At 37.3% G+C, this 27,782-nt stretch overlaps 1 protein-coding gene and 1 long non-coding RNA gene across 5 annotated transcripts in view; one reads left to right on the top strand and one right to left on the bottom strand.

Annotated features, from left to right (window-relative positions):
- Positions 1-27,428, top strand: LOC117069252. 3 transcript variants are annotated; one of them, XR_004431466.1, is made up of 6 exons: positions 1-210; positions 18,222-18,291; positions 21,281-21,414; positions 22,012-22,195; positions 25,816-25,965; positions 27,256-27,428. It is a non-coding gene; the product is annotated as an uncharacterized LOC117069252 (long non-coding RNA). The 3 variants fall into 3 exon arrangements; XR_004431467.1 differs by lacking the exon at positions 21,281-21,414 and adding an exon at positions 21,453-21,506; XR_004431468.1 differs by lacking the exons at positions 18,222-18,291; positions 21,281-21,414 and adding an exon at positions 21,453-21,506.
- Positions 1-27,782, bottom strand: part of LOC117069250 (neurexin-3-beta) — a 1,234,533-nt gene that overhangs the window by 662,792 nt on the left and 543,959 nt on the right. The gene's annotated exons all lie outside the window — the stretch shown is intronic.

Raw genomic sequence — 27,782 nt, forward strand, 5'->3', positions numbered from 1 at the left:
TTGACTTTGAAGGGACTAAAAACACGTCTGTAGGACTGATCTCTTAGAACCAAGTAACGTAGCTTTCCAAGAATGGAAATGCTACCTGGTCGTGTGAACACTTTACATTATGGCCATCACAAGGGTAAGTCTCTCCTTCTGGAACTGGTGCTGACATTTTGAAAGAGTGAGAGAAGACAGGACTTGGGTCCATCAGGGAAGCTCTGTTACGTGAGTTCTAAAATGTGCTGCATACTATTTTAAGTTCTTCCTTGTTCTTTTAATTGTTTCTTTGAAGTAATTTGTGATACGGTGTATTAAAAATGCCATATGAAAAGGATCACATTGTCTTTTTACTGTATTATGTTATGCCTCCATAAATTTATGTTGATTTCATGAGCATGACAAATTAAACTTGCTAATAGAAGTGGAAAAACACTTTCAAAGTGTACACAAAGAGAAATCTGGGGTACGTTCATTCTGTATAGTTTCTTAGGATCTCATCAATAAGGCCCACTTAAACATTAGTTGGATACAATGTAAATAACATACCTGTCCATCTATAGAGGCATACACCTTTACCACTCACTTTGGTTTCCTCTTCTTAGGTATACTTTAATTTTTCTAAAGATGGGAAAAGTGGAGGTGGGGAAGAAAATAATCACAAGATAATGTTCTTATAGTATCTTTTCAGAACTACAACTTCTGCTAGCTACTGTAAAAATACACTTGCAACCTGAAAAAAAAATATTTTATCTGAACTAACTAGTCAATTTGCCCAAACTCCAAGGTAAGTTTATAAACCAAATTGCAAAAATGCAATGAAAATAATCTAGCCTAATACTCTCTGAAGTGTGTTCTACAGAACTTTTGTCCCTCAACTGCTTCTAAAACAAAAAGCATTCCAAGGTCAAATAAATTTGGAGAATGTTGTATACTATATGTCTCTCCTAGAGATTCAAAATGTGAGTGAGGATTTTTTTAAGGCTCTGAGAAGGCCTGCAATGAAAAGACCTATTTACCTTTGTTTTATCCAGCATTTCCAACACTCATTTGAGCACAAAACCATTTGTGTATAGTTTATGTGTTTGTCTCCTTTTGAGGGGCATATAGGAAGACAACTTAACTGTTTATTATATCCATATAGTGAGGAAGAACTGCCTCATTTAAAACAACAGGTATAAAGTATAGGTATTAACAGGACTGGCTTCCTCTAAAGGACTTCTCAGGAGCAGATGGGAACAGGGAAGAAGACGCAGTGGTTGGGATTTTTTAAGATCCTTCTCATCTCTGTTTTCATAACACCTTCATCCATCTTTCCTGTCCCTTTTCCCCCAGGCAAGTTAATGGATTAACCTAAGAACACAGAGTATCAGAGGCCAAAACTATGCACCGGAGAATATACTGTAGCTTCATATGTACAGAGGAATAAATCATTTCACAATCTTTCTCCAAAGAAGCCTAGAAAGAAAAATCGCAGACAAAGGGATTTGTCCTTTCGATGGTTATTACCCATAGCAGGTGGTGGAAAGCCAACAGTAAAATCTACACTTTGGCAACTAAAGCCGCAGCCCAAATGCAATGATGCTCACAGGGGCTCTGTCTGTTTTCCTGGCTGCTGAGACAATACTAACATCCAAATGGTAGCAGACAAATTATCATACTTGTTCCCTTTGCCACAGATTCCTGAACATGCACAGGAAGTTGCCCTTGAAGCCAAGATTGGACAAAGAAAAAGTAGAATGAAGGAAAAAGAAAAATATCATAAACAACAGCTATTACAACATAACAAAACAAAAATAGGTCTCTTGACAAGTCCAACTTCAAGTGTTTTAATTCCTTAATGTTCAGAGCAATATCAGGGAAAATTACACTGTTACTGTAACAGTGAGGGTAGGGGAATATTATCTGCAAATACCTTTAAAAGGTGTTTATCTTGTTTTGGATTACACTGATAGACCACAAAAATTTTGTTTTCAGGACTTGGATTGCTTTTGAAATTCATGAAGACAAGAGTTTTGAATTCCCTTGGAATAGCTACTGGATGTTAGTAATCAAAGAAGATTAAGTCTCAATTATTGAAGACTGTAGAGGTGACATAACAATTAAGAGGACAGGATTTAAAGTCAGATGCAACTGGATTTACTTCTGAACTCCATCACTTGCAAGATGTTTAACCCTAGAGAAAGAACTCAATCTTTGGGGTCTCCTGTTTCCTCATTGATAACATGAAATAATAATACTACTTCACTGTGTTGTGAGATTTCACTTACATAAGGTGGACAAAGCATTGAGTTCAGTGCCTAGCACACAGTAGGCATGTAATAAATGGCAAATGCAATTCTCATCATCATCTTAGAGATGCGGTGGGTTAGTGATTCTTTTCTCCAACATTAAACAAGGAAGTATTTTCATTTCTTCCCAATAAAAACAATTTAACATTGAGCACTTGTGATGTGCCAGTCATTCTTCTAAGTTCATTTTATGTATTGATTCATAATTCATAATTCACAAAGACAATATAGAGAAGTACTCTTAATAGCCTCATTTTAAAGATGAGAAAACTGAGGCACAAAAAGGTTAACTAGTTTGCCCAAAGTCCGTAATAGCACGAGTGGGGGCAGGACACAAATTTAGGCTATTTGGTTCCGAAACCTGTACCATTGACAACTGCATATGAAGAAATTAACATACTTGTCCAAAGAAATGAAAATATTATTTTGAAAGAGAGTAGAGACCACATTTTCTATTTATTTTACTATAGGAATTTTAGATTTGGGTAAGAAGGCAATGAGAGCAGGTGGCAAAAATAACCAAGTGATTAAATTTAAAACAGAAAAGAAAAAAAGGATTGTTTAAAGAGCCCTGTGTTTCTCTAAGCTATATAGGGATTACCAGCCCACCAAAGAATAACACAATCCCACCAGATACTACAAAGAGAATTTACAGCACCAAAGTGTCTCTATTGTACTAGCTGAGCAATCTAAAATAAATGAATTAGAAAATGACAAAGTAACTTAGATCCAATAATCATTGTTGCATAAATAGCAAACATGCAGAAGTCAGGAATATTTATTATAACCAAGGAACTCTATATGAAATCTCAAATAAACTTTTTGGAGACATGAGCTTCCTAAAGAAGTTGGTAGACATTTTTCTTAATGACACTAACAAATAACATCTCATAAATTCAAGCCAGCTAAGTTTCTACTGAAATAATTTCTACTGCCCACACTCAGTAGTTCAAATTAGATATAAGCTAGAGTGTTCGTTGCACAGATTCTCACTGATGCTCAGAGGAATTACCCAGAACGTATAATAGATCCCAAATGGGTTCCTTGACAAGACGAAATTTGATTATCTTGTTCATTTATTCAACATTTTCTTAATGCTTCCTACGTGCCAGTTACTGTAAGTGCTGGGGATACCATAGAGAAACATATATGTCCTAGTGAAACAAGCATATTCTCCTAAAGTGTGTATTGTAAATCTTTAGCACTTGATCTCAAAATGTCTCTCAGAACACCCATTATTGGACAATATAATCTTAAGAGAAGTTGACATTAGGATCTTTAATAGCTCTGCTAAGACTTTATCCATGGAAGACAGGGACTGAAGAAATTGATTAAGATGGTTACCCAAGGGCAAAACCCTTAAGGAAACAAAGAGAAAAGTTCTAACAAACTTATCTGTAACTGTCCAATACCATTAAATAGCAACTCAAAATCAAGAGGCAATTCACTTATGCTTGTAACCAAAGGACAAATGCCATTGATACTCTAACAATTGGTTCTTCCTCGCTTATCTTCATCTACAAAGTTGAGTACCTTAGAGTTACAAATATTTCTTTGCCCTGTATGCAGATTTTGTCCCTTAACAGTGTTGTACTACAGACTAACAGCTGTACATAAATAGCAAACAGAGGACTTTGGGATTTAAGAGGACTAGTATTTATTCATTCATCACTCATTCACAGATTCACCATATATAGACATCTTCCATGTGCCAAGCACTGTTTTAGGTCTTGGGGTAAAATGGCTGGTATAAGACAGAGCTCTCGACTCCCAGAAGCATATATTATAATGGGGAGACAAGCAATAAAGCAATAAACAAAGATAATTAGTAAGTGCTACGAAAACAAGACAGAGTAATGGAATAGACCTCAGGAAGACTATTTTAGATAAGATAGTAGGAAAACTTCTCTCTAAAGGTAACATGGGAACTGCGACTTTAATGATCTCAATGACAACACGGAATGAGATTCTCTCAAACACTAGAAACTTTACTTATGGCTCAGAGAATTTATAACACTTTACCCATTGTGACTTTTGGAGAAGTTTCCCTAGTAATTACATAGCAGTGCATTATAGACAGACTGAAATATACCCTTGATTCCCTCTTGTAAGGAAACAGGTGATTGGACCTCGGTTTTTTGTTTGTTTGTTTGTTTGTTTTTTATAAAGACTGCTAGACAACACCTTAAAAAACTCAGAGGTTGCTAACTAGCAGTTCATTACTTTAAAAACTTTTCACACCAGGCGCGGTGGCTGATGCCTGTAATCTCAGCACTTTGGGAGGCTGAGGCAGGCGGATCACAAGGTCAGGAGATTGAGACCATTCTGGCTAACATGGTGAAACCCCATCTCTATTAAAAACAAAAAATTAACCAGGTGTGGTGGCACGTGCCTGTAGTCCCAGCTACTCAGGAGGCTGAGGCAGAAGAATCGTTTGAACTCAAGAGGTGGAGGTTGCAGTGAGCTAAGATCGTGCCACTGCACTCCATCCTGGGCGACAGAGCAAGACTCCATCTCAAAAACAAACAAACAAACAAACAAAAAAACTTTTCACAAAAGTCTTGCTATATTGTTGGTGGGAATACACGTTGGTATAACATTCTTGGCAGGAAAACTGGTAAAATGTGCTGAAATTTTTTCTTAAAGTATACTCTTATACTGGCAATTCTGCTTCTGAAAATTGATTATAAGGATATAATTACAAACATTTTTACATAGTTTAGCTATAGATATGATTGATAAAACTTTTTTGTCATAATAGAAATTGAAAAATAACTGTTATATCCTATAAAATTGAGTTAATCAGAGTAAGTTGTGCTATTTCATATAATAGAATACAGGTAAAACACCTGAAACAACACAGAATAAGAACTCACTGAATGTCAGTTGCCATTAATATTACTGTTACTTAGTCATAGGAAATAAAAGTTTAGATGAATATTAAGTGATTCAGGAAGATATTCAGAGACATTGCAATGAAGAAATATTCTTGGCCAGAAGATCTTTGGTAAATATTTTAATGTTCTTAGTGTGAGATGTTATTTGTGCCCTTTTGGCCAAGAAAATAAAAAATTGAGGTACAGCTGTTCTTGGCTCAGCTTTAGAAAAAAATGACCCACGATGGCATACAGCCTAATGAATGAATTCCCATTCTTTAATCCTATCTCATATGCTCATTTCCATAAATGTAGGAACTGTCCTGGATTAAGTGACGCCAAAATTTATCATCAGAAGAAAGAAACCCCCAGAGAGTTAGCTTTGCCTCCAGAACAGTTTAAACTGTTTTGAGTTGTGGGTTCCAATTCTTTCAGAGATACACAGTCTAATTACTTCAAATAACACTCTTTGGGATAGACTCAAAATGTAGTCTTTCTTTCTACAAATACGATAATCTGGTTCCTATAAGGTATGGAACAATCACCTTGTCCCTTCCTCTTTATACCCTTTGGGCAAGTTACTTAACTTCTTAGTTTCCTCATCTGTAATACTGGAATAATAACATTACCTACTCCACAAAGAAGTTAAGAAGATTCAATGTGTTAGTATTTTTAAAACACATAGAACAGTGCTTTTTATATATTTGTTAAATAAAATTTAAAATATATATCCCATAAAAACTTTAGACCAGCTTCTCAGTACTATACCTTCACAATTGAATTATCATCAAGGAGCCATAGGGATCCCCTGTATCAACAAGCTCAGAGGCTTCCAAGAACAACTCTTATGCATATGTAACAATCCCCTGGGACCTTGGTTCATTCTAAGCAGGATCTTTAGTGGTAGGTTGTAGCAGAAAGAATGGGTCAAAGAAGTAAAGAGAGGAGGTAGGGAAGTAGAGAGGGTACATTCCAGTGGCAATTTCCCTTATGCCACTTGCTCATCTTCAGAGTGGTTTCCTTATTCTTGTTCTCAGATTCAACCCTGCTTTCTCACTGCCCCTATTCTGAACTCTGCTGCAAATTCCCTTTCCTTGCACCAGTTGTTAATATGAAATCCTTAGAAGGGGCAGCCTCATTTTCCTTTGAAATGTTTGCTATTCCTACTTTAGTCTTTTTTGTCTTATTATATCCCAGATTTCCATTCACGTGCACTTTTGGTTTTCTTTACAATTGAAGCTAGTATTTTTCGAAGACAAGTTGGAGGGCTGGCTATGTCATCTTCACTTGGGGTGGGGTGGGGGTTCTCAGATTCCTGAGCTCCATTGCAGACCTACTGAATCTGAATTTAGTACTCAGGAATCTGCATTTATTTAAACAATCCTAGGTGAAGCTAATGACACTTAGGTACTGAGAACCAAAACCCAAGGAACTGACAGAAATGAACATGGGGAGGGGACTTGCAGAGGATTTCTCATTGATGCTAGCAGGTGAAAACACTTTCAAAACTCAGAGGGTTTGTGAGCCTACCTCAGAGGCAAGAGGGCCAGGAAGCAGCTGGGGATGGATGGTGTGTTGGGAGACATCCCCGCTGGATGTGGGAAAGTTTATGAACAGGCTAACATCTATAACTTGATCTGGTAGGAAAAGGAGCTCAATGTTTTGTTTTGTTTTTTGTTTTTGTTTTTTTCTTTTCTACTAAATATGTGAATGAATTTCATAGTAGTAATGAATACTAAGACTTGTACATTAGTTTCCTGGTTATGTGCATTGTGTTCTGCCTTTCTAATGAGATAATAAGGTTATTAATTAGGCCTAATATTTGTATATGTGCTTATTAAGATAAATTGAAAATTGAACGTTCTTCAACATTCAAAAAGAAAAGAAAATTTTTAAAAAAGAGACACCAAACACTCCTTAAAGATAGTCACAGTTCAGAAAGCAGCACTGGGATGTTATTGACAATAACTCATTAGAAAAGGTGTTGGAAAGGCAGGGCTGTCACAAGAGAAGGTGATAACAGTTAAAATTTCTAGAACATGCCTACTCTCCTGGCTAGGCTTTAAACACTTGCATACTTCAGCTCATGGAATTCTCACCACCCCTCTCTGGAGTTAATAGTAGTTGCATCCCCAGTTTTACTTTACAGTCCAGAAGAGATGAAGGACCCTTGTCATTGACACACAGCCAGTAAGTGGCACAGACAGACCTAGAGCCCATGCCATCTGACTCTACAGCCTGCTCTCTTCCTTTTGTGATTCAGTGACCAGTCTCCTTCAGCTGAGTTTTCTCCTCTAGGGAATGGGGATATGATATTACCTGCCTCAGAAGACCCTTGTAAGGATTAATACGTGCAAATACTTTAAGAGTGTCTGGCATGGTAGGCACCATATATACATCTGCTATCATTCATCATCATTATTATTAATTACTAATGATGAGTATAACTTGATACAAATTAACTCTAATAGTTTATATATTAGTAACTGAAATTATTATGTATTGATAGTCACATTCCATTTGGGCAGTGATGTAACAAAAACAGACAGAAAAATGAATGCCTTTTATGAGGGCAGAATGGCGTGTTCCTCCATGCATGTTCTTCCAGACAAGTTATTAGAAGAATCTGGCATGCTTGTCAAAAATAGGGATTCCAAGAGCCTTATCAGAGACCTACAACGATGAGGTACCAAAATTTGTATATTCAGGAAGAGCCTAAGTGATACTTTTAAACACTGTGCTTGAAGTTCCTTGAAACAGAGGCAGAATTAAGTCTAGCAACATGGAGAAATAGAAGAAAAGTCAGTTGTCAGACAATCTACATATCCCTCTGCATGTATAAGTTATATATCTTAAAGGCATATATAGTTCATCCTACTGGGAGGTGGTATTACTGGATTTCTGTCATAGGACTAAATGATTTCTGACTCGATAGAGTTTGTACTTATAATGTAATTAAATAATTTCCATACCATTATGCTCTATTAGGACTGAATTAATCCAAGCAATAAAAATATAATAATAATGGTGATGGATGATGGTGGATAAAGATGGATGGTGATGATAATTATCAGGTACTTGATGTTTTACATCAAAATTATACTGCCCTATTTTCATTAACTTTTTGCTGAACTATGGTGATAAGATTGAATAACAAACTTTTTAGGCAGCAGTTCAGAAGGAAGTCCATCTAAATTGCTCTACTTATGATGCACTTTTGTAGACCTCTAGTCATCTTTGCTGGTGTATCTATTGTAAGGCTTCTTAGCTCCAAATTATAGTTTTAAGATATATATTAACACCATCAATGTTAATTAGAATTGAAAAATACAACTAACTGTTAAACGGATTGAATGAAGTATCACAAAAGCAGAGCCACCATAAAATTCAGTTCCCAAGCTACAGGGCATTCCATTTTCAAGTACGAAGCAGCAGCTAAGGAAAAGTTACTATTTGTGGCAATTATAAATTTTAATTCCTTGTCCAATGTCCACTTGGCTCGCACTACTTCCCCAAATCAATGACAGTGAAGTGTCAAGGAAGAAAAATTTTCCAGCCTTTGAAACATAAAAGGAATCATTGCTGACACAATCTACAATCCTGAAATATTTAGTAAGCACAAAGGGAAATCTCAGTTGGTAATGCTCTTTAGAGAGAAGAATGTGATACCACCTGCCAAAGGGTTGCCAGAAGATAACGACCAACAAAATCAAATATGATGCTGTGTGTGTATATATACCAAGTCTCAGCTGTGTCATGCTTTCAGGACTGTCCAAAAAGCAGTGATTTCTAAGGAGACCGCTAGAAAGGAACCTGGATGCATGCCCTTCATTTCCTTCCCTGTGCATAAGTACCTCTACCTGTGCCAGGAGAAGCAATTAGGAGTGCAACATTCAGGGTGTTTTTCTTCCATATCTACCCAACAGCTGCTTGGTTTCACGGACAGTCACTGGAGGCAGCCCACAAGAAATACTCCTACAAATGTTTAATTGATGATGACTTAAAATATGAAAATGAGCATATTCAGACAATCACCCTCACAAGGAATATGTAAACACCCAAACACTAAACAAGGCCATTTCTCTTATGCCAAGATTCTGATGCTGCTTTCTTTGGGCAGGCAAATGTTTCTTTTTATACCCAACCCTTAACTGAATGCTACCTATACTAATAAAATGGGTATTTTGGTGTTCATTTTTCTACTCAAATCTTGGAATTTTTCATAAAATCCCTTACTTTGCCTGGTAACTGTTGCCATACGAAGCATTTGTTGGAAGAGGGAGGGTGAGGGAGAGAGGTAAGGAAAGACAAAACCAAGCACATTTGGAAAGAATAGCTGGCACTTCCACATACCAGAGCAAGCAAAAGAAGCTTCACAATTATAAATGTAATTAAAATAACCATCTCTTTTTCAAGCACCATCAGCACCTGATGGGAGCTCTTTGTAATGGAAATCTTTTTTCTTTGTTTCTTTCTACTCACATATTAAAGCTGCAATCTTATTTGTGAGTGGGAGTATGAGCGTAGCATGGGTCACACATAGGGGGATGTTGGCACTGGCTGGCACTGGCTCCCAATAGCCATTTGATTGGATATATTGCTACCCAACTCTACCTTCCATGATGCCATGGTGGTAGCTCAAAAGTTTTGGTGGGAGTGTTTAACCAGAGAAATCATCAAATGCTCCAAACTAGAGCTTTTTCTCTCAGAAAGCCAATTAATTATTAGGTAAACATTTGCCAGCACTCCACTGGTCAAATGAGTCATTCTTGACAAATATCTACAATTATAATTAAGCACCTACTATCTGCTAAGAATTTTACATGTATATCATATTTAGTCCTCACAACTAGCCTTAAGAAGGTGCATGGTACCTGTTGTTATCTCTGCTAGACAAGGAGACTGAAGCTCAGAAATTGAGTTGTCTATTATTACAAAGCTTTAGCACACATTTTGAATCAGAAATCTACCTCCATATCACTATATAACGCTGGCATCCAAGGTTACTGGGTTATTAGATCCCAGAGAAAAATGCTATCATGGGAAATCTTGACATAAACATGCTAATTGACAATTAACATTGTGACTAGGACAGAAAGATGTGGCCTGTATATTTGAGAAATTCTAGATGGGGCATACGTAAGGGCATGCTGCAGGGATTTATACTCTGTACAGCCCTAATTCATTTATCTATTGCTCTAATGAAGACACAAAAGGTATGTTTATCAAATCTATTGATGCCACAAAACCTGGAGGTATATATATTATCTTGCTTGTCTGTTGTGTATGTCTATGCGAACTATCTAATACCCTTTTTTGAACGGCAAGTTTTGCAAAGCTAAATAAAATAAATGAAAAATGTCATACGTAGCAATTGAAGGAAAGAGTATTAATCCTGAAGAAACAATTTCTGGAGGAGTTTGAAGGCTGTCTTCAGATCCGGAGTCTGCTCTGTAGAAAATAATCTCCGTCTTCCTCCAGGCAATGAAATTAGACCAATAAAGGAAAGGTATGGGAAGAAAGATTTCCTTTCAACAGGAGGAGTTTTCTAGTAAAAGATAATGGACACCAGAATTGCCATAATCAAAAAATCAAAAAACAGTAGATGTTGACATGGATGCGGTGAACACAGGACAGTTCTACACTGCTGGTGGGAATGTACACTAGTGTAGAGATTCCTTAAAGAATTAAAAGTAGAACAACATTTTGATCCAGCAGTGCCACTACTTGGTATCTACCCAGAGCAAAACAAGTCATCATACGAAAAAGATTCTTGCACACGCATGTTTATAGCAGCACAGTTCACAATTGCAAAAATCATGGAATCAACCCAAATGCCCATTAATCAATGAGTGGATAAAGAAACTGTGATATATACATACATATGGAATGAATGAACTGCACTTGCAGTGACTTGGATGAGATTGGAGACGATTATTCTAAATGATGTAACTCAGGAATGGAAAACCAAACATTGCATGTTCTCACTGATATGTGAGAACTAAGCTATGAGGACGCAAAGGTATTAGAGTGATACAATGGGCTTTGGGGACTTTCGGGGAAGAGTCGGAGGAGGGCGAGGGATAAAAGACTACAAATATGGTACAGTGTATACTGCTCGGGGAATTGGTGCACCAAAATCTCACAAAACACCACTAAAGAACTTAGTCATGTAACCAAATGCCACCTGTACCCCCAATAACTTACGGAAAAAAATAATCTTAATACCTTAAAAAAGATGTATATTCTCCCACAAAACAGGTACATGTCTATTAGACTTCACACTAAGAATCCTTATTTTCTCAGGTATGGAACAAAGACAGTCTGAGAGCAATCATTCTTCTGCCTACACCCCAATTCTTCCTACACACCTTTTTCCCCCCTAAGGAAATGTATAAAACTGAGCTTCCTGAAAACCTCTTCAGGGAGAACACAAGCCACAGAGAATTTCTGTGACTCATGTGTATCTTGGGCACACCCTCAAGCTCTAGCTCAATAAACCTCGATTGATTGAGGGGGAAAAAAAAAAAAAGATAATGCACACTTCATTCCTCAGATTATTCAAGGGAAGCCTGGAAGACCTCTCTCATGGAGTAATGGTTAAGAATACAGGATTTGGACCCAGGTTTAACCCTAACTCTATGGGCTTACTAACTGTATGACTGTAGCCAATTCTCATGTGCTTCCTCACCTGTAAAATAAGGATAAGAATAGTACCTGTTTAATGAGTTGTTGTAAATATTAAAAGAAATATGTAGTGATGTAGAAAGTGCTTGAACAGTGTCTGGCAAAAGGTCAATGCTATGCAAACATTCACTCTTATGTTGTCAAGAGAATTACTATTTTGGCTTAAATCAGTAGCTTTATCAACTTTAATAGTTTGTTATTTTTTTGCTTACTTAACTTCCCCTTGGAACACAGTGCCAAACTGTTAGTTGGCCTGCAACAAATACTGGTTGATGAATTAATACCCAGAGTCTTTCAATCATCTTTATTAAGACTGTCATAAAAAATGATAGAATAAATTCTAGAGAAAGTGGAGGCAACATTCACTAAAAGGCCAAATCCTGCCAATCTCAGAGCTTTTAATACCACTAGGTGTTTCTGAATATACTAAAATAAATAAAATATCATATCCTTAAGAAACAGCCCAACAGCGTGGCCCAAAAGGCCTTGAGTTTTAACAACATTTAAAAAATAATATTGCTAAGTTTATATCTTAGTACATACTTTTTCATCCTTGCTTTCATAAATTCATGCAAATATGAATTGAGTTGGTATGTGTCAGGCATTGGCAATAAGAGATAAATGCTACAGTTTCACCACTTTATCCATCAGTTTTCTTCTTTGGAAATATTTATTATTCACCTATTAGTTTTGATAAGTGCTCTCAGGATACAAATGATGCACATAGTTGTTTCCGAAAGGGTCATCATCATTTCATTCTTGAATTGTTTTCCTAAATAGGCAAACTTGACATCAATACTGCTCACTGACTCAAAGCAGTGACTTCAATATAAATTTTAGCCAACTCCCAGGAGCTGAATTTGACTCAGTCTGCATCATTGTCCTGGGAAGAAATGACCGTAAAGAAAGCCCAAACTTCTTAGTATTATTTAGCCTGAAGAATAAAAGGCTAGAGAGGAAAAATTTTGTGTAATACATATTTCCAAAATTGAAGGATTATTACTTGAGAGATAGTTGCCATATGTTCTTTCTGTCCCCTGAGGATACACAGAGGAAAGCCAAAACAAAACAAAACTAAACTAAACAAAAAAACAGCTCACAGGAGAGCAATGGGGATTTCAGATAACGATTTAAAAAGGAACTCCTGGGTAACAAGTGCCATTGAATATCAGAACAGGTTAGCAGGAGACAGTGTGAAATCTCTTTCTTCAAGAGTATTAGTTGTATGTACATTGTTTTCCAATTTGTTTCACCACCTGTTTTCCTATTTTTATTAATGAAGGAAGAATAAGAAAAATCTAGCTCATTCCTTCCCAGCGATGTGTTTCTATGGACAAAATGATGACTCTAAGAGACGTTTAGTACTCCTTTTCTTCTTCATCCCCAGTGATCCCCATTTCCTTCCATCTTCATCTCCAGATGACGCAGCTGGCCTTCAAGGCCCAGGTCCTCTGTCTGTGCTGAGACCCTCGCTGTTCCACATATTGCCCCACTTCTACAGTTCTTCTGACCACCCCTCCTCTCTTCAGTGTTTCCTTGCTTCCCTGTTATGCTCTCATCATGGATATGCCAAACCCTCTAAGCAAACTTCTTTTTTGTGGGGTATTGTCCATATTTATGAATTCAACCATCCTCTTCGGGAGACTAACTCTCAAATCCACAACTTTAGCTAGCAGACTCTCTCAAACTCTAGTTCAGGATTTTCCCACTGATAAATGGGTATTCTCATGCAACTATTTCATAGTCATCCAAACCTCAAAACTCTCACCTTCAAAACTAAAGGTTTCCTCTCCTTCTCTTGGATTTTAAAATATGTCTCATTGATACCTTCATTCTCTTTATGTACCAGCCTTCAAAATGTCTCCCTTCTTACCCTTCTCTGGGTCTAGGAAACTCCTCCAGCCAATGACCTCTCAATTCTTGTTCTATTATATTGCACACATCTCCATAGTGACCGTCAGTGGTTCTCAAAACATGTACTGAATAGAACCCAAGGTTCTACCTCAGCATTCCGGGCCTTTTATAAATTTTCCCCAAATTATTTTTCCACAGTTATCTGCCATTTGACATCTTTCTACTTGAGCCAAATTTATATTCTCACATGTCTGGAATAGTGCTGCTTCTGATCTTTGCTCAAGCTGGGCCCCAGTCATGGTTTGTCTGTTTGAATCTTATTCAGTGTTGTCCAAAATCCAGTTCCAGGTCAACTTTCCTTTGACTACCCCAGTGAATAGTGGTTGTCTTCCTCATCCACATTTCTACCTCTATCAGTTGATTTTCTCTTAACACATCACCTTAAATGGTCACTTGCTTTTTTCTCACGTTTTTCAACATACAACTTTTGTCAACTTTCAATTGATTGCAAACAATTTTAAAGTGTGAACTCTGGTAATCTTTATATCTTCTCCCTTAAAAATTACGTTAGTGAACATTGTAGTTTGTTTTTTCTCATCTTTGATCCTGAGTGTGACTTCTTTTGCTGTCATCAGGAAATCACAAACAAAAGCCAACAAATTAAATTTTGTCCTTCTCATGGGACTAGTAGATTTTATTCATCATTTCACTCTAGAGGGTATTTAATTCCTGATATAAAAAATGGAAAGGCATGAGACAAAATGAATAGGGTAAAAATAGAGAGACAAGAAAGAACAAACAGAAAGAGAAGGAAGACAAAGGTGAAAATAAGGGAAAGAAAAAAGTCCCAAGTTTTTGCTTGTTTTTTTTTTTTTTTGTTTTTTTGTTTTTGTTTTTGTTTTTAGATGCAGTCTCACTGTCACTCAGGTTGAAGTGCAGTGGTGCGATCTCGGCTCACTGCAACCTCTGCCTCCCAGGTTCAAGCGATTCTCCTGCCTCAGCCTCCAGAGTAGCTGGGACTACAGGTGCATGTCACCAAGCCCAGATAATTTTTTGTAATTTTAGTAGAGACAGGGTTTCACTGTGTTAGCCAGGATGGTCCCCATTTCCTGACCTCGTGATCCGCCTGCCTCGGCCTTACAAAGTGCTGGATTACAGGCGTGAGTCACCGTGGTCGGTCAGTTTTGCTTTTTCTAAGTTTGATAACTCAGAAATTACTTGTACTCTTTCTCACAGTTCAATCCCCATTTTGGAATATCAGTCAAGAAACGTATAGCTCATATCAAGTGTTCTCTGGAGATGATTGCTCAGATTCAAGGTTTCTAAGTAAAACAGCTAACAGCTTCACTTCTACAATGAAGCAAGTTCTTGCCCCCATTCCATTGACCTAGTTGAATGGAATTACTGACATTTAACTTCTGTGCATCATAGTTAAATTTTCATCTGCTTATTCTAGGAATATTGCCTCGTTGGTTCCCTCAACTTTTTCTATCATTACATTTATCTCCCTTTAGCATTAAGAGTAATGCACATCGTTCAGCTGTGGCATACCTGTCTAATGAAGCAAATTATATCACTCTCACTAAATCCATCAAATCCAAATACTAAAAAATGAAATCCTCCTAGTGATATAAACAAACTGGTTTTTAATACACAGAATATCATAACAGATTGTCCTTGGCTGTTCACTACACTGTATGCTCTGACACTTGTTGATTTATTTACAATGTTTCTTCTAAAAGAAGAATTGATCAAGGGAAAACAGCCAACTTCAGAATGTTTTAAATCTACATTACATACTGTCAAAATAACTTTTAAATATATGCAAAACTGAATCTTTGCAATTCAAAACAAGAGCACATAAGGGGGAAAGAGAACATGCTTCCATTTCATATAAATCACATTAGAAAGAAGTTATTTGGATTATCCATATTTTAACAGACTCACAGAGAAATGTGTGGCAGAGTGGAATCAGAAATGGAACCTGAAGATGGGACTGAATTACTGCAATCTCATGATAAAACTTAAACAGATGTGGAGCTGCTTCTTACAGATGAGGAAAGAGTAGTTTCTTGAGATGGAATCTACTCTTGGTGAAGATGTTGTGAACATTGTTGAAATCACAACAAATGATTTAGAATATTACATAAACTTAGTTGAAAAAGCAACGGCAGGGTTTGAGAGGACTGACTACAATTTTGAAAGCTGTCCTACAGTGGGTAAAATACTATCAAATAGTGTCGCATGCTATAAAGAAGTATTTCATGAAAGGAAGTCAAAATCCACGTGGCAAACTTCTTTGTTGTTTGCCACCCCAACCTTCAGCAACCACTGCCCTGATCAGTCAGCAGCCTTCAAACATGGTTAAGGACACCAAACCCAGCTGATGCCTGGCTTGGGTTTTTGACAGTAGAGTTAGTGACAACAAAGTGAATGGATAATCAGAGTTCATTCAAACATTCTTTGAGATTTCCAGTAAGTCATGGAATTTAAAAAAATAAAAAATTACAGATACAGTAAGAAAAGAAAAACAGAAGAAAAACTATACATAAGCCACCCAAAAATCTTCCTACTAAGAATCTAGTTCAAATTTACTAAGAATCTTGTTCTGGGTAAGCAGCAACTGAGAACTACACTCTTATTACCTCTACTCCTAGCAAAATTAACTAATTCAAATAATCAGAATGTCATTAATGTGGTACAAGACTATTTTTGTCTGTTGTTCATTCTCTTATTTTCCAGCTGGTTACAGCAGGGCTATGAAGTCACGTTTGCCTAATTTGACCTCATCCCCTGACAAGCATGCACCTACCCAGGTTTTTAGACTGGGACTTGAGGATGTCAATATGGCATTTTTCTTAAGTGGATATAAGGCAAACCTGAGAAGAATTTCCATAGAGACATTTGGTCTAGTAAGCAGCCAAAATTAACCTGTAAAAACAGAAAAGAATATGCCCAAGCTAGCAGGCTGGACCCAGAAATAGGATAAGGGATGTGTAATACAGCTGACCTAACCCAGCTGAGCAAAGCCTATATAACCTGAACCTCAACTGACGCCCAGACCCTTGAGTGAGCCCAGCTGAGATTAGTGGAGCCATTTAGCCAATCTCAAGCTGCAATAGCTGACCCTCAAGCAACCCACAGCTCCATAAGAAATACGTGTTTATTGTCCTGTGTTGCTGGATATATTGTGTTTTTTTGTTATGCAGCATACTGCACGGATAACTAATTAAATTAATAACATTCCTGGTCTAATTTGAGCTTCACAATATACCTCTGTATCTTTGCAGCATATTTCTTCTTTTTTTTTTCATATAACAGTTTAAGTAAGCAAATGAGAGCCAACTAATATACTAAAATGCACTGGAAAGGAAATATATATATACATATAGATACATCACAGCATATTAAGGGCAACATTCTATAGAGTGGGTGTTTGGTATGGTTTAAATGTGTCCCCCTGAGTTCATGTGTTGGAAAGTTAATACCCAATGCAACAGTGTTGAACAATGGGACCTTAAAGAGGTGATGAGGTCATGAGGGCTCTGTTCTCATGAATGGATCAGTGTCATTATCACAGGAGTGAGTTGGTTATAAAATTGAGTTTGGCTCTCTCCCATGCTCTCTTGCCATGTGATAATTTTCACCATTGGATCATGCAGCACAAAGGCCCATGCCAATGTCAGTGTCATGCACTAAGACTTCCCAGCCTCCAGAACTGTAAGCCAAATAAATTCCTGTTTATTATGAATTGCCCAGTCTGGGGCATTATGTTATAGCAGCATAAAACAAACTAAGACATGATGGCTGTGAAAAACACAGATAGATGTGATCCAGGCTATCAAGTCATTCACTTAACTCAGCCTGCATAAATCTGTCAATAGCCTCTATAGACAGTGAAGTGCGATGCAGTCACTTTTGCCTCATTTAATCTCACCCCTGACTAGTGTGCTCCCACCCTGGGATTTTAGATTGTAACTTGAGAATGTCAATCTGGCATTTTTCTTAAGTGGTTATGAAGCAAATCTGAGAATAAGAATTCCCATCTAGTCATTTGGTCCAGGAACCAGCAAAAACTAATCTGTAAAAATACATTAGTACTATTTTCAGGCAGTATTGTGTTCCTTTCTCAGGAATTATTTTCTCTTCCAACCTATCTCAAGTTAACTATTTTATTTCCCAATTCCTTAAGGCCATGCTGTCCACTAGGGATCTCCACAGTAAATAGATCTGCTAAAGGAATTTATAGGAGGGTGTCATTGATTAGCTTATATTGTATCTTCATTCTACCTAGAATCACTTCTGTTTTCATGGGTCTTCTTGGAGATGCAACATTTTCACCCAAAGACATGAGTCTCTAACAGCAGAATTTCAGACTCTGTGGTGGGTGAGGAAGTATTTCCCCTAATCTCCTCAGTTAAATAAGAGTAAAGACTGAGTCTTAAGTTGTTCAGAGGCATAAACTAATCATATAATGAAAGAAGAGATATGTCCAATTTTACAAAAGATGTTTGCTCTTATTTTTCTCCAGACACTTGGAAAAAAGTTAAGCTGGAGAAAGTAGAGAGTAAAAGTATGCCTGCATGTATACTCATGGACTGGTGGGTATCAAAACCTTGGGAAAGACTTAAGACTCATCACTTTTTAGTGCTATTGCAAAGGTACCTCCAGGCTTCTCATGATGCTAAAATGCAGGAATGAGAACTTTTCCTTTCTCTTTTGTTTCTGCTTTTCCCAAAGGCCTCCTGACATGGAGAGACAGATGATGGCAAGTGGTAGAGATCAGGAAGTCCACCCCTTGATTCTCAGGTTCCCGGAGTCACATTTGTCATTCCCAGTGCTCTCCCCTCACTGGGAGCATCTTGTCATGGGGTCTGGCTTGAATGGTCCTAGGAGAGAAAGCCAGGGGTACAGGACAAGGACATCATTCTTCATCACTCAGGCAGGAAAAGGAAGGATAAGAAGGGGAGGGAAAAGGAGCCATCCATGACCGACTCTTGATTAATTACCAGTTTTGACAGTGACAAGGAATGTGGAAAAAAGAGCAGAAATGTTGGAAAATAAAAAAGAAAATAAGATAAAAATGTGATTTTATAGCCTCTTCCTTCACAGAAAGAAAACTCCCTTAAATTAGAAAAATCAGTTAATCACATGAGATATCATACAGGCAGAAGCTAAGAATTTGAAAACTATAAACAAACAGAGATCAAGACTTGTATTTTCTGTAAGGCCCAGCTCATCTAGGAGATCTGAAGGTATAAGAAGACTGTCTCTGAAAAACCAAAGCCAGGTTTATACACAAACATTTCCTTTGTCTCTTGTGTGCCTTCTTTCAGTATTGACAATGAAAAGCAATTACATCCAACACAGAGAGAGACACTGAGATCTCTTGGGTCTGACTGCCTGTCCTACTTCAGGAATAAAACTTCATAGCTGCTGCTTTCTTTTGGGGGAGTCCTCTGAAGGATATCTTTGCCTTTTTCTTACTTTCCTTTATATCACCCTGCAGCCTCCAAACTACCCAGACAAACATACCTTCCAGCTATCTTCTCATGTGCTAGAAATTTCCAGAAGCAGAATTGTTCTTCCAGTCAGACAATTCTCTTCCTGGGATGCATCAGTGCAACACCAAATATGTTCATATGGAAGTTCCCAAAACAAACAGTCAGCTGTACAATTTAGCTCAAGGCTAGGCCGTTCTTAGTTCTTTCTGGGAACAGAGGGAGGAAAAATAAGGTTCTGGCATTTTTGCATGCCAGAGAAGATATACGTATGCCATCATTCGAAATAACCTGAGCAATCACTGAAAATAGCATAAGTGAGAGGAATCCTGGGAAAATGTAATATCAGGGTCTGAGTCAAACGAAATTTTGGTTGTCTAAGAATCCTAGAAACCTCTCCTTAGAAGTTTCTATTTCTCCCACAGGAATATTCTTGATATAAGCATATCCTCTGAAATTTGCACTAATTACATTAGACTAAAAATTTTGTTATAGTCTAAGTGTTTGAAGAAAGTTAAAACACTTCTGATTTTCAAGTTTCAAATAGTTTTTTCTATTATTACATGTATAGGATTGTCTCATCTGGATTGAATTGATCATATCTGCATTCTGAACATTGCAGTCCTAGAATAAACTGACAATGTTTTGTAGGGCAGTGCTAGTCAGAGGTAAACTATTCCATACTTGATAGGAATTCCAAGATGCCATCATTCAAGAAAAACGCATTAGAAAACACTGCTCATGTGAGGATCCCACTCCTCTAGTGTATCTTCTCCATCCACCTGATTTCTTTATCTTTCCTTTACTATTGTCTTCAAGATGTTTACATATAACTATGAACTGAGAGTTTAAGCAGATTTTTTTTTCCCTACCCATTGGTTACTTTGGCCATTTGGAACCTAAATTTCACTTGAGAAGGTCCTTCTCAATGATTAAAAAAAGTTCACAGCTTATAATAATAAACATTAGTTAAGGTTTGCAAAATGAAAAACTGACTGCAAGATAAGCTTAATGTGCTTAGAACTATGATTTATACAAAGATTAATGCAACAGCAATATAATCTAAATTTAAATAAATCAGATTACAAGACACTATCTTGTTTGTATTTCTCACCTTCTTTCTTTTAACCATATCCCTTGTTCTGTGACACTGCTAATACATTACTAAAGCTTGAAATAAATCTCTCTAACCAATCACTTGCCTATGCAATTTAAAACCAAAGTCAGATCCAGAGGGTAAAATCCATCTCTCTTTTCCCTTTAGTGTTCTCTTTAATTTATATTCCTTTAAATATCACTATTCTTATTTAGAGGCTACAGCATATTTATAATATTACCATTCTTCTCAGAAGTTCAATTTTTTTTATTGTCTTTAAAACTCTTCTATGACAAAGCCATAGGGTAAGTTTATCATTTTAGCTAATTTTAAGAATTGTATATAGCCAGTCACGGTGGCTCACACCTGTAATCTAGCACTTTGGGAGGCCAAGGAGGGCAGATCACAAGGTCAGGAGATCGAGACCAGCCTGGTCAATATGGTGAAACCCCGTCTGTACCAAAAATACAAATATTAGCCAGGCATGGTGGAGGGTGCTTGTACTCCCAGCTACTTGGGAGGCTGAGGCAGGAGAATCGCTTGAACCCAGGAGGTGGAGATTGCAGTGAGCCGAGATTGTGCCACTGCACTGCAGCCTGGGTGACAGAGTGAGACTCCATCTCAAAAAAAAAAAAAAAAAAGAATTAGAAGAATTGTGCATGTCTTTTTACATATTGCTTCTCTGATTGTGTCAACCTTATTCGTCCCAGTGACAAACTTTGCACATAGTAGGGGTTTAACAAAATTAGCACAGACTTTCAGAGCTAGAAGAGACCTTTTGATATCTACATGGTAATTCTGAGAACTATGGAAGTGAAATGACTTCTTCTTTTACCTTTCAATGTTTTTTCACGGTGCTGGATTTGAGGTTAAATAGCATTGGTTTGGAAAATATTATCTAATATTGCATATGTATACTAGAAAATATGCCTAAAATATCCCCAAATACTTCCTGTGGGGTCCATTTTATCACATCTAATGTTCTATTTCAAGGTTGCATATGGCCAGCACCTCCTGCTTGGTTCTTTGGTGAGACAAGAGTACCGAAGATGATTGACTATAGGTTGAATGTTTACCCTGTGTCAAGCACTGAGCCAAGCACTTTAATCTTGACAACTATTTCTAAAGTAAGCACTATTATTATCCCTATTATCATATTTTACAGAACAAGAATCAAAGACTTAGAGATGATCACTAACCTAGAGAAGTCATACAGCAAGTAAGTGCTAAGATCCCAATCCAGTTCTGTTTGACTTTAGTACCCACGTTTTACTCATTGAATCCACAGGGTAGAATGCAAGCAGCATCTAGTGAGTACTGTCTTTTCTGGGTTCTTGTTTTGGTCCTGTGGCTTCCCGACCACCTCTATTTGAGATTTTCTTAGAAGTCAGCTTTTCTATGTGTGAAGTGGTAAGGCATGCTTACTCATTTCCAGTAGAATATAAATACGTACTATTATAACAAAGTGGAAAGGTCAAGGATCTTAAATATGAACAAATTAGCAATTACCTGCTGTATACATTTAGGCAGACTTAACTTCAAGTCTCACTAAGTCATTCTAACTGGGTTGTTGCAAGATTTCAGCATCATGTGTCACATGCCTGGCAAATAGAAAGCTATTAATAGTGTTTACTGTCATCAATGCCAAAAGGGAAGGTCTTTTATTTACCCATCTATGCTATAAGGCTGCAATATTTGGATATTTTCTATTTTCTCTTTGTTAGGAGACAAATTATGCCAAGACCCCAGTGTAAGTGGGAACATAGTTATTCAAGAAGTCAGACACCAGACAGATACCCAATCCCACTGGTTTATGACACCTTTAAAACTGGGCAGGAACACATAGGCCAATCTGAACCATCACCTTCAAAAGGCTACCTCCCTGCAGAACTGTCCTTAGACCAACTGGTACATAAACTGTCTTTACCTATCATCAATCTCTGAGGCACTCCTGCTCTGGCTACTAGCCATGCCTTTGTATTTCAGTTTGCTCTCCCTGCTTCTGTAGTTTGTTTGAGCTGGTGTCTGGCCTGTGTCCTTATATCAGTTTCACTTTCTGAAATACTGGTATGATGACTTGTCTATAGTTCATTAGTTCATGTGTCTCATGCAGTGGGCATAGCAGTATCTTTAGAACTCCAGTCCTGCTGATACTCAGGCCTTCGTCCAAAGACCACAAAAGAGTATTTTCTCCTGGGGGGCTTTCTGTTAACCTCCATTGGCTTTTAGTTGCCATAACCCACAGTGACCATGACTTAGTGGAGATGGGAAACTCAATGGGACAATTATGTATGTGTACGTCTGATTCATACTGAATTGTTTTGGCTACTATGCTTTAGATTATGTACAGTTTTTAAAAGGGCAAATCCTGAGACCTTGAAGAATTCTGCTACCAGCATAGTTTCTTTCATAATGCCTATATGTTCTCCTTCTCAACAGTTTTCAAGTGACTTAGTAGAAGGTTAAGATGAGAAGAAAGGGTTCAGAATAAACCAGATCAAGTTTCCCTTTTACCTACCACACATCTCCACCAAGACATTCAGAATTCCAGGGGATCTTAAGAATAATTTGCTTTTCTCAGGAATTCTCTGGATGGGTAACTGGAATGTGTATGGCTTCTTTCAATACATAACCTTGGAATATCGAGAGAAACCAAACATTATTGGAGTTTGGACACTCGCCTTCAGTAGCACACTGGGATGCCAGCAATGACCCTAATGAATCCTGCACCCCAGAAAATAGCAACCACTACGTGTCCGTTAAAAATAACCAGTGGCTGATTCTGCATTTAGAAAAGCTTAAGGTCTTTGTCATAAGGAATGAGGTTTCACAAGTATGTATAAATTAGACTTAAATTCATTTTTTCAATACTTACTATATGCCATGAGCCCTGGAAAGAGAATAGATATAGATACAGAGAAGCAAGAAAGAAAGCGAAAAGAGGAAATCTGTCAGTTAAATGAGAGAACGAGCTGGTATTTTACTGACTGTCAAAAATAGCCTGATGATGATAAAAAAAATTTTCAGTAAGGATTATGGGCCTTTTCAACTTAATCTGAAAATGTCTCCATGGCAAGAACATTTTCCCCTTCTTTTTTGATGCAATATCTGATCCATGAAGGACTGCTGGCTAAAAATTGTAGGGAAATCTGAACAAATGACTAGATGAAACATTACTTCCATTTAGAAGATTTTTTGAAGAATGTCCAGTATAGCCCAATTCCAAAATGCTATGTGCTTCTTTGTCAGAACATATATTCAAGTGTAATATACATTCCTGCCCTGCCATAAATATTGTCTTCAGGGAAATCTTTGTCAAGGAAGAGAAAAATCACAGTGTAATACATTTGGATAGACACACAAATCTATCTTCTGATGAATCGATAAATATGTTTTTATTGTTACTGTGAAATAGATTATATAGGTATACAGATGTACAACTTTCTAATGCATGAAATAATGTAGGATTGCACTCACCATAGATTGACTTATAGTTTTCACTGTTCTGTGTCACTGCAGAAAGTTATTCTCACAGGCCTATATTGCATGTACCCTGCTAGGAAGGGACTCAGGAAAAAGTCCCTACAAAAGCAAAAGCCATACTCGTCTCTAGATGACTTGAACTTTGTGTTGGGCAGAACAGTGAGAGGGATTGGAAGGAAGAGATAAAGAAGAAAGGAACTAAGTGGCAGTCCCAGCATTCTGAAAAATGGAGGATTTTCAAAGCAATCACATGATGCCCAGACACTTACAAAGCCATCTGGAAGATAATGACCAATGATAGCTATTCAAAAGTATGGTGGATTTAAGAATGGCTGCTGTCCCTTCTGGGGAGTTTGAAGTTATTTGACTCAATTGCCTTGTTGGCTTTGTTTTAGGGAAGAAATGGCCTTTGTCTGGAGATCCATTAGCCACATGTGCATGGTTGCCCTGTGTAAAGAAAACCTTGCTATAAAGACTATTTTCCAGAAAGATATCTATTAGAGATTTCATCTTTCCAGTATATTCTAAAAAAAAAAGAAATATGTATTGTACAAACCAAAGGGTTAACAGCAACACACATTTGCTTGAAAATGACCTATTTTTTTCCACATATCTCAAATTTAGAGATTTCAGGTTTCTCAAATAGGAGACTTGGAAATACTTCTTAATGCTAGGTCTTATATTTGGAAAGAGACTCTCCACTATCACCACCAAATTGCAATAAAGATTTCTTCTCAATTTATCACCCAAAGTACTGAATTTAATAAATTCATGCTATTTTTTGACTGTATGAAATGTCTCTTAACAATGACTCAAAGCATGTTACAAATGTTTTCTTTGCAATGTCGAATGAAGGAATAAGGGATACCTGTGTAATGAACTTGCAACAAGATAGAAACTCGAGTTGACCTCTTTTATGGTAAAAATGTACAAAGGCAAACAAAACCTACCAATGTTACACCAAGGCACCACCTGCTGGGTTACAGTGTTGGGTTGTCATCCGTGTTCTCAACGAACCCTTCCGAATCTCTGCTTTATGCAGGAACTATGATGAGGGATATAGTGAGTGGTACACACAGAGGGCATGACCCATGTCCTCAAGTCACAAACAATTTAGTCACACCAGCTGAGAGCATCTTCCATCTCATCCAAGGAAAATCCATTGCTGAAAATCTCAAAAGGGTCTTTTTGTAATCACCTGTAAAATCTAGTGTGATGCTAGAAAAGGACATTTGCTATTTTTTTCTTATGCTTACACATTTTTTAGAATGATTAATTTCTGAAATTGCATTATATTACCTTTTAGAAGGGTAAATCATTATGGTGAGCACTGAATTATTCTGGGGTGCAATATGACATTTACTCTGAACCTAAAGGAAAAGGTCATTTAATCTGTTTTAGCTCCAGATGCCTCTTCTATAAGTGCTGTCTCTAAAATGGAGATAACAATACTTTCTACCTCGCAGGAATACTGTGAAGATTAAATGAGATAATGAATTCGAACCATTTAACCCAGTTCCTGGAAACAAATGTTAGCTCCAAACAATAATAAAAACAACAATACAATGCCTTGCCACCTATGAAAACTGCTAAGTGGTTCTGGAAATTTACCAACCTGCCTTCAAGAGGGGCTCTGACTCTGCTCATGGTACACTGGTTTGAAATTTTTCAAAAATAATTTATCTGTATGCTTAAATGCTACAAGCACCACACTTTGGTATTCTGGCCAGCATCCTTAATTTTAGGCTGGTTCTAGGTGAACGAAGCCCATGGCCTTGGTTAACTACCAAAGCAGAAAAATGGTGAGAAGGAAAGTCGATCAGAGGGAATCTGTCCGGATGTTTATTTCCCTTCATTCAGGTCCATATAACATATAGATCAAATGCTCAGATCTATTAGGAGCAGAGAAAAATGCCAGAATCGATGCTGCAACACATTTTGCATTTACCCTGAATTAATGCCTCTATATAAGTGTTGTTGCTGATTTAAATTCTTGTTAATGGCCTTAAATGTTTGACCGGTATCATTTGCCTGCTGGAATACAGGAACATCTACATCATGGATTCCCTGTAGAGTCATAAGACAGGAATCTGCAAAGCCAACAGACAGCTGGGAAGTGTAATAGAAGTGAGTGACCCTGCCCTTCTTGGGAGGTCATCCTTGGAGAAAAAGCTGACACCCTCACATCACAAAATGTAACTACCATTCAAGTGAGATCTTTTACCCCTCACCAAAAATTAAGGTGGAGTTTCTTTTTAAAGGATAGAGAAATTTTGGAGACTTGATTTCTTTTTCTTTTCTCTGCCTTTGGGACAATTTCAATGTAATTACTGAAAGCATGAAAAAAATCACCTTTGGGGTTTTCAGACATGTGTCTTATTGTGACTGCCCATGGTTTTCAAAATTTGATTCACTGGAGATGTTAGTGGGTGATTCTTAAAAAAGAGAGAGACATGGCATGTTAGCCATGTTGGATATACACAATACATATTTATATACGAAAAGGTCTAAAAGTCCCACAGTAAGACAAAATTTTAAAATTGTACACAGCCCTATATTTACTTAATATATTTAAGTAAGAAACACCGTTTTTTTCAGGTAACACCCTTGATGTCATGATTTGTTTGCAGGCAATTCTATTTCAGGTTGAACCATTAATATGGAATGGAATAAAATAGAATGGCTATAAGTTAGAGTGCTTAATATATGCCAGGCAAATACTATCCTAACTATTTTGCATGTATCAGAACATTTTATCCACCCAGAAATCCTATGAGATATGTACCATGAACATCCCCACATTGAGAGGTTAAATAACTTAAGGTCAGACAGACAGTAAGTGGTGGGGACAGCCTTGATTCAACCTAGAGAGTTTGACTCCAAGTCATCTCAAAAAAGCATACAGCTAGGAAACCTAGAGAAGTGCCAGAAATTATTTTATAAAATCTTGGGGGGAAATGAGTATTTTTTCATCTAGAAAATTTAATGCTGAAAAGAAGAAATAGTATCCTCATATATAAAATAGGATTCAAATAAAAAATTTAAATTAGCTATAGTAAAAATTCCCAAGTATGGGCCGGGTGCGGTGGTGGCTCACGCCTATAATCCTAGCATTTTGGGAGACCAAGGCGGGCAGATCATGAGGTCAGGAGATAGAGACCATCCTGGCTAACATGGTGAAACCCCGTCTCTACTAAAAACACAAAAAAGTAGCTGGGTGTGGTGGTGGGCACTTGTAGTCCCAGCTACTCGGGAGACTGAGGCAGGAGAATGGTGTGAACCTGGGAGGTGGAGCTTGTAGTGAGTCGAGATTGTGCCACTGCACTCCAGCCTCCAGCCTGGGCAACAGTGCAAGACTCTGTCTAAAAAAAAAAAAAAAAATTCCAAGTATGAAATTGTTAAAATCATATGGAAATAGATATTTCAGAATTGTTTGCTCTATGAACCTTTTACAATTAGAATGTTTCACCATGTGTATCTTTCAGGACAGTCTTTATTAAAAGCAATTGGATTAATAATCTCTGAATTGTGATGAATCTGCAAGTGTCCAGGATTTCACATGAAGAAGATGAGAGAAGACACCTTAGAGTGTGGAGCGACTTCCCTTCATTATAAGCGAGCCAGTCCTCAGAAAATTTCCTGGGTATTAGTATTTCTGCTTAAGACATGAGCTTATTAGAAATAAGAAATAACTTATTAGAATGATAATGATGTTTAAAAGGAATAATAATAATAACTTGTTAAGATGATGTAACTCTTAATAAACAACATGTCAACTGTGTTAGATGCATGTCTGTAAAATATTCTGAGATGTGAAGCTTGTTAATAAAATTACAGCACAACTCAATTTGACACAAATGCCACATGATATCAAAAAACCCTGAGAGCCTATAGGACAAAGCCAAAGGATTTGTGCAGCATCCTTAACTATTCACCTCATCTTTTCATATACAAACAACACAAATAAGAAGACTAGAGGAAAATTAGAGAGCAGTTTCCATTGGGGATTGCC

This window comes from Trachypithecus francoisi, unplaced genomic scaffold, assembly GCF_009764315.1.
Source record: "Trachypithecus francoisi isolate TF-2019V2 unplaced genomic scaffold, Tfra_2.0 Lachesis_group3, whole genome shotgun sequence".
NCBI classification, from domain to species: Eukaryota; Metazoa; Chordata; class Mammalia; order Primates; family Cercopithecidae; genus Trachypithecus; species Trachypithecus francoisi.